At 38.4% G+C, this 8,615-nt stretch overlaps 1 non-coding gene and 1 pseudogene across 1 annotated transcript; both read right to left on the bottom strand.

Annotated features, from left to right (window-relative positions):
- Positions 1 to 1,260: 1,260 nt before the first annotated feature.
- Positions 1,261 to 1,333, bottom strand: TRNAM-CAU (transfer RNA methionine (anticodon CAU)). The gene has a single exon. It is a non-coding gene; the product is annotated as a tRNA-Met (tRNA).
- Positions 1,334 to 1,936: 603 nt separating this feature from the next.
- On the bottom strand, positions 1,937 to 3,826 carry LOC150103911 (YTH domain-containing family protein 1 pseudogene; annotated as a pseudogene).
- Between the last annotated feature and the right edge of the window lie 4,789 nt (positions 3,827 to 8,615).

Here is an 8,615-nt window from a genome sequence, read left to right as displayed (position 1 = left end):
GTGAACAGTGCGTGTTTGCGAGCATCACTTTTCATTGCACTTATCTCTACCTCCCAACATACGATGAATTACAACTAAAAGAAACATGATTTTACTGCGGATCGTAAAAATTCTCCCACAACATATAATAAAAATCATAACATCAACAAAAATCTAAATAGAAAAATCCACCAACATCAATTCTTACCGAAAATAGGTGAAAAGGTTGGGGGGGGGTGGGGGGGGGGGGGGGTGGGGGGGGGGGGGGGTGGGGGGGGGGGGGGGTGGGGGGGGGGGGGGGTGGGGGGGGGGGGGGGTGGGGGGGGGGGGGGGTGGGGGGGGGGGGGGGTGGGGGGGGGGGGGGGTGGGGGGGGGGGGGGGTGGGGGGGGGGGGGGGTGGGGGGGGGGGGGGGTGGGGGGGGGGGGGGGTGGGGGGGGGGGGGGGTGGGGGGGGGGGGGGGTGGGGGGGGGGGGGGGTGGGGGGGGGGGGGGGTGGGGGGGGGGGGGGGTGGGGGGGGGGGGGGGTGGGGGGGGGGGGGGGTGGGGGGGGGGGGGGGTGGGGGGGGGGGGGGGTGGGGGGGGGGGGGGGTGGGGGGGGGGGGGGGTGGGGGGGGGGGGGGGTGGGGGGGGGGGGGGGTGGGGGGGGGGGGGGGTGGGGGGGGGGGGGGGTGGGGGGGGGGGGGGGTGGGGGGGGGGGGGGGTGGGGGGGGGGGGGGGTGGGGGGGGGAATAAAAAAAATCGAAAAAAAAAAACCATAATTTGCATTATTCAACGAGTGTCGCCATCTGTCTGAAACATAATAAAATATTTAAACTGCATGGTAAATGAGAACTCTTCATTTTTGGATTGAATTTAATTTTGTAAAATCTAATAAAATTTAGCATATAACTAATGACAGCTCATTTCCTCTTCAGGACACAAAATAATAATAATAAAAAAAACTATCTTCAAAAATGTTTAAAACAAAATTTTATAAAAATAAAAAAAAGTTATAATATTCTTTTAAATTTTATATTTTTGCTATTTGAAATTAAATTAAATTTAATTGTATAATTTATTTTTAAATAGGAAAAAGTATAAATTAAAATTGCATTAAGTTTTTCTAATGAAATTAACATATTCATAAAAAATAAAATAAAATACTACTAAAATCATTCGTGAATTTTTTTACTTAGCCAATCAAAAATATGGTACATTTTAGCTGACTATTGTGAGCAATTTAAATATTCATTTTGACTATCAAGTAAACTATCAGAAAATATGTCAAGTTAACATAAAAAATGCCCCAGGTGAGGATCGAACTCACGACCTTCAGATTATGAGACTGACGCGCTACCTACTGCGCTACTGAGGCACATAGTTGTTTAGAACGTATGTTTTTTTTTTTTTTTTTTTTTTTTTTTTTTTTTTTTTTTTTTTTTTTTTTTTTTTTTACAGCACTTTATATATGCATGTATATTTATATATATATAATGTGTCTATAACAAATTTCCATAATCCAACAAAACATGTAATAGCTACTTGCAATGTTGCTTTTTTTTTTTTCCCCTTTTTTTTTGTAACAGTGACTCAACATTCCATATTTTACAATTAAGCTGGCTAACCTAAAAATCTTGCAAAAGACAGGTTCAATAACTTGCAGTGCCTGCTAAATTTCCTATAAACCAGCAATATAATACAAGTTTCAACAGCAGAAACCTAAAACCATCAAAGTTCATCTTTTTTTTTTTTCCAGTCACCCATTACAAAGATACATCATGAGATTAATAATAATTATATATATATCTATATATATACATACAGATCTATCTACATATATATAGATATATATAAAATATTATCGCATTAGATATTAATGAACCTGAAAAAAATACATCTGCATTTAGGATGGGCTACATAAGGCTTTATTTTACGTGCTTTTTTATAAGTTTTAACACCTTATAAATCTCCAACAAAATGATCTTCCTCTTGAACATGCATATCCATTCTTGTAGTACTGGAAACTTTAGTGGAGATTAAAAAGCAGACTTCTATTTTAAAAAATTGTGAACACTGTCAAAAGGTATGTTCTTGCTTGGATTTATTTTTGTTTTTGTTTTTTTATTCACCGTAAAATGTATCTAAATTGCATCCCTTCATTTGTCTAATTATTTAGTTCTCACAGCCACTTAGATTAAGAATTTGAGTTATAATATCTGTTGTAGTAATTGCCATTAAATTACGGGAAAGTCAAGCTGTATGATGCAGAATGTGAAGAACATCAGCCCATACAGAACTGAAGGTTATGTGAAAATTGTTCTGAAAGAATTCAAGGCTTCACACTGTCACAAAAAACTTGAAAAACACTGATGTCCAACACCAAATTCCCAAGTATTACTGTTCACTTTTCTTATGGCCACATCGTTCCTCACTGATACTCTGAGGAACGCTTGAGTATCACTGGCCTTGCTTCTTTTCCCTTATTAGATATATGATCTTGCAGTCTTGTCACTGAAGGAGTATCAGGTTGAGTTTTACGATGCTCATCTTCTTCTTGACGTTTCTCATAATGAAGAAAGTCATCAAAAATAGATGTCACATGTTGAAAATTATGAATTACTTTCAGTACTTCTTTTCCCTTTTCTAAAAGAACTTCTTGCGTGTCACGTGAATTAGTGACAGGTTTATTCTCATTGTTCTCCAATCGAATATGTCGTAAATGGGAATTGGGAACATCTTTAACATAAATCCATTTAACCTTGAATTGTCCTTTCCACTTATACTGTGTCCACACACCTGATAATGTATCATAGTCTACAGGCGACACCATCTGCGCCATTCCACAGAAGTGTCCAGAGCCATTTACACTAAAAAACAGGTAAACAGGACCTTTACCTTCCTGTTGACGATATGCAACATCTAATCGCTTATTACCATGTTCTGTTGAGCACCAAATGGAATACTTAATAGAACGATGAATATCATCCTCTGAGTAAGATTTAATGATGAAAAATCGTGCTCCCTTAGGATTCAGATCAAATTCTTTTGGATTGTAACTATTTTCCATTCGAAGCTTTTCTAACACAGGATGAGAAGGAAAACCATCAGTTCCAGTAGACAGCTGATTAGACGACACATGAGGTTGCTGTGGCTGATTTGATAGTGCATTATAAGAAGGCCCAGAAGGTCCATTATCCCTACTTCCTCGAGGTGCACCCCAAGCAGCAGACCTGGATTGTGGAGGAGGTGGCGGCGGCCCCATTTTACCTCCACCAGGACCACCAGTACTATTGCCATTCTTATTTTCCCAGGTACCAATATCCATTCCAGGAGAATTATGCTTTCCATGAAGCATTGGAGCTGGTGGAAATGACTTTTTCAATTTTGGTTGCGGTTTGGCTGGCTGACTTGCAATAGTAGCCCAGGTTAATTTTTTTGCACCAACTGGTTGTCCAGAAGCAGAAAGGGACACTGAATCTGAAGTGGCAAATTTTTTTCCTAACTGATGGTCACTTATCAAACTAGTTGAACCAGGTGTAACTACTGGCTTAGTATATCCATCTTTGTTAAAATGAGAGTCATTCTTGTGATCAGTCAAAGCAAGATTTCCCATTGCCTGTTCTACATGTTTTAATGCACCTCTATCTGCTCCCTGATCATAAGAACTACGATAATAGTCATCATGATAACCTGTATGGCCTGCAGGTTTATGTGTATTAACAGCAGAATTCCCCAAAGTTGAATAATCTCCACTGGTCCCAGCAAAAAAGTTGAAGCCTTGATTATAACCACTAAAGCTATTTTGTCCAAACATGCCATCCATGTAATGCGAGTCACCACCTCCCATCTGTCCACCAAGGAATGTCATCGGATCACTACCATTACTCCAGGCTCCATACTATACTATTTAGAACGTATGCTAAACTCAGGGATTGTGTTATTCCACGTAACAATGGATACAACGAAAAGTGTGCTGTAAGTTGCTGTGTACACATCAGAAAAGACAGAGAACAACAGTTAGAATACTGATTTTATTCAACGCTCCTAGACATCGTCTTAGTTGTTCAATGGGTTACAACAGCCTGGGATACATAAGTTTAGCTCGTCTGTTTACTATCTAATAACCATAGTAAGATCTTACGATACAGGAAAGGTTTATCATAACTTGGCAGGAGGGGGGAGGCACGTCGATGATCTCTAGAAGTTGAATAAACGTAAACAAGCGATTAAGTAAAGTCTTCCAGTATAAATAATGGGGACGTGAATACACTACAAGTAAGGGCGAGTAGAGATATTTTGACGTCGAAAAAATTGAGGGAGAGAAACGAAAACCTATGTCAGGTACAGAGAAAAATAGATGGAATGGACCTCAGTGGATTTTAAAGTGAACGGCTCAGGAAATATGTCCTAAGACCTCCGTTTAGAAGATGGTGTTTTGTGCAGCTCGTAAATTCTAGGAAGACAGTGCTGATAACAAATATTTATAACTTCTATTCTGTTCTATTGTATCCGTTTGGGGTATATTTTTAATAAACCTTCTTTTCAATCATTTCCCAAGTTTTTTCGGTCATTGGCGCATACAAGTTGGGTTTATAATCCCCTAACAGCAGCAATCAATAGAAATTACGTAATATTACCACAATAGTGAAATGGTGAACGGTTTTTATGCACAGAAACGAATTTTCGTACAAAACATTTATTGCTAGTTAACCAGTCATATGGTACGCATCTCGGGCTACTGACAGTAGCGCAGTGCGGACTATTATTTCGTCTCTGTGTCGTGTTGTGTAATAATTCCTTATGAGTATAAAATAGAAATGAAATCAAAAATTGAACAAAAGTTATCCGGTGCACAAAATCGTAAGCGTCATGCTGCGAAAGAAGCGGATATTAAGAAACAAACTGGGGCTCTTAATAAATTTATTAAAATATTCTGATGCAGATTGTAACCAACTCGATACATCAGAAATCAGAGTTGAAGAACCGTGCACATCATCCAGTTAGCATGAAAGTACTATTGCAACTATTGAACACGATAACAAGACGCATGATTTAAGTGAAAAACAGTTAAGAGAAAATTTAGTTGTAGTTGACCCATGAAATTAACACGTTGTTAGTCTCTGTAAATTTAGAAGATCCAAGTGAATGGGAAAATATTGATGAAAAATTACGAGTTGTTTTAATTGAAATGGGGTCTGTTCAAAAGAAAAATATAATATATCCCAGAGATATACTGTATATGGTCGTGAATTTGGCGACACGTATTATAATAGAAAATGGAAAATGGGAGTTCGTGCCAAGAACATGGCTCATTTATTCCGAAACTTTAAATTCTAGTTTTTGCTTTTGTTGCAAACTTGTCGCACCTACTGAATCAACTGAATCACCCACTGAGTCTTGTAGATGGTTATAACGATTGGAGAAATGTAAGTCCAACTTTGCATAGACATGAGACTAATTTAACTCACATGAAAAATTTCTTAAAATGGAAGGAACTTGATATAAATTTAAAAAACAAAACTACTATTGATTGCCAGACTCAAAGCATGTATGAAATGGAAAAGAAACGTTGGACGAGTGTTTTAGAATGCTTGATTGAAATTATAAAATTCCTTGGTAGCCGAAATTTAGCTTTTCGCAGATCATCTGATAAATTATATGAAAGGAATAACGGCAATTTTTTAAAATTAGTCGAACTGTTTGCGAAGTTTGATCCCTTTATGGAAAATCATGTTGAAAGGGCCTACAAAGAAACAATAGAGTATACTATTTGAGTGAAGACAGTCAAAATGAAATATTGGAAACTTTAAGTAACGCAATCAGGGATACAATTTTATTATCAATTCGCAAATCTAAATATTATTCCATAATTTTAGACTGCACACCTGATGCAAGTAAAACAGAACAAATGACAATTATTATTCGCTTTGTTTCCTGTGACAATAGAATTGTCAAGATCAGGGAAAACTTTTTAGGTTTTGCAGATATATCAGATTCCACAGGACGTGGTTATGTGCAACAATAATGGAACAACTGGAAAAATGGAATACTCCCATTGAAGAGATGCGAGGTCAAGGTCACTCTAAATTTTATCATTAACGATGCAGCCAAAGCGAATGCAGATACAATTAGTTTCTTTGCAATTATTCAAGATATATACAATTTCTTTTCATTCTCTTACAAACGTTGGGCAATCCTTTTAAAATTCGTAAAAAATTAACATGAAACAGCCATCAGAAACGCGATGGGAAAGTAAAATTAATGCAATCCGCCCTCTACGATATCAGTTAAGAGAAATTTAGGATGCACTTTTTTGAAATTTTAAATAATGAAAATTTTAATAAAGAAACTCAGCATGAAGCACAAACATTATGTGCTAAAATAAAAGATTACAAATTTATTTGCTCTCGTATAACTTGGCATGATTTACATAACAGAATAAACCCTGTGAGTAAAATGCTTCAAGACAAAAGTATGAACATTACACTTGCTTTAGAATCTATCGAAACTTAGAAATATTCTTACAAGAGTATCGATCAGATACAAATTTTAAATAAGCTCTAAAAACGGCAAAAGAACTGAGTGAAGAGGTGGATGGAGATCAAGAATTTAAAACTGGTACTGAAGTTCGACGACGAAAGAAGACACAAACAATTTGACTACGAGCATCACGACAAAACGCCACAATCGCCAGAAGATAAATTTAGAGTGAATGTGTTTTATACACTTCTAGCAGTTGCAATGCGTTCGTTAATAGAACGTTTTGAACAACTAAAAACATGTTATGATAATTTCAATTTCTTGTATAGCTAATTAATAACGAAGATTTACGAAAAAATTGTGACAATTTAGAGATTCTCTTGAAGGACGGCGACAACAAAGACGTAAATGCAATAGAACTATATGACGAGTTATGTGCTTTCCAGGATATTTTTCAGAAGGATAATTTAAATATTCAAAACCCTTTCGATATTCGTAATTTTATTATGTCCAATAATTTATCTTTCCCTAACTTTCAATTTTAATTTTCAACTTTAAGAATACTATTAGCCTTACCTCTTAGTGTAGCGAGCGGTGAACGTTCCTTTTCCAAGTTGAAATTGATTAAAACCTACTTAAGAACAAGTATGTCACACACAAAAAAAAAGGCTTGTTAGTTTGGCGTTAATAGCTATTGAAAATGATATATGTGCGGAATTAGACGTTAAGACCATTCTTTCTAATTTTGTGAATATGAAATCAAAAACCCTAAAATTTTAATTAAAAAAAAATTCAAGTATATTTATGTAATTTATTTTATTTTCTATTATTTTGTAAAGATGTTTTTTTCTTGAATACTTATATTCTTCTTCTTCTTCTTCTGCAGCTTCTCCCACTTAAGTGGGGTCACTGTTGATGATGAGTCTCCTGCACATCCTCTTGTCTTGGGCTGTCACCACATCCAAGTTCTTGATCCTCAAGTCCTCTTCTACCAGCTCCCTCCATCTCTTCTTCGTCCGCCCACGCTTCCTCCTTCCTTGCACATCCACCTGCATGACCCATCTTCCCACATATTCGTCCTCCCTCCTCATCATATGACCAAACCATCTCAACCTTGCCTCCTGTATCTTCGCTCCTAAGTTCGTAACTTTCACTGTTCCCCTCACATAGTCATTTCTCAGACGATCCTTTCTGGTCACACCGTACATCCACTTAAGCATTCTCATCTCTGCTACTTCCATCCTGCTGATGTTATTTTTCCTCAGGGCCACAGTTTCTATAGCATACGTCATAGCTGGCCTCACTACTGTCCTATAGATTTTGCCTTTCAGATTGATCGGCACCCTCTTATCTCATAACACTCCAGTCATTTCCCTCCAGTTCCTCCAACCGCTTGTATCCTGCGTCCCACTTCCTTCTCATCTCCTCCATCTTCTTCCACTGTTGAACCTAAATATCTAAAGTCCCTGACCTTCCTGATGATATTTCCTTCCAGATCTCTCTCCTGGCCGCCGTTCACTCTGCAACACATATACTCTGTCTTACTTCTGCTCAGTCTCATACCTCTCTCTTCCAGTACATTTCTCCATCTTTCCAGTTCAGTTCCCGCTTCTTCTCTTGAATCTGCACGCAGCAAGATGTCATCTGCATACAACATTGTCCAAGGTGCATCTTCTCTCACCTCCTCTGTCACCACCTCCATCACAATGCTAAATAGAAACGGACTTAATGCCCTTGATGCAAGCCAACTGTTACTTGAAAACTTTCTGTCTGTCCCAGACAGGTCCGAACACTTATCTTCACATTTCTATACATCTCCCGCACCAACCTGACATATTTCTCCGAAACCTTCTTCTCCCTCAGACACCTCCAGACTTCTTGCCTTGGCACTCTATCGTATGCTTTCTCCAGATCAATAAATGCCAGATGTAGCTCCCGTTGTTTCTCTCGAAACTTTTCCATCACCTGCTGTAACCCAAAGATAGCATCTGTTGTTGATATACCAGGCATGAAGCCAAATTGTTCCTTTGCAATCTCCACCTCCTTCCTCAATCTTCCATCAAGAACCCTTTCTAGGATTATTATAAATTCGGCTATTATAGCCTGTTTTTGTATAGGAGTGACCCTAATTTAAATACATTGGCTATCAATACTCAAGGGGTATACACTATACTTAA

The sequence above is a fragment of the Typopeltis vanoorti genome, chromosome 8 (assembly GCF_054136105.1).
Source record: "Typopeltis vanoorti isolate ZY-2024b chromosome 8, IOZ_Tvanoo_1.0, whole genome shotgun sequence".
NCBI classification, from domain to species: domain Eukaryota; kingdom Metazoa; phylum Arthropoda; class Arachnida; order Uropygi; family Thelyphonidae; genus Typopeltis; species Typopeltis vanoorti.
The sequence above is the reverse complement of the archived record's forward strand: the minus strand, read 5'-3'. Positions and strand labels throughout refer to the sequence as shown.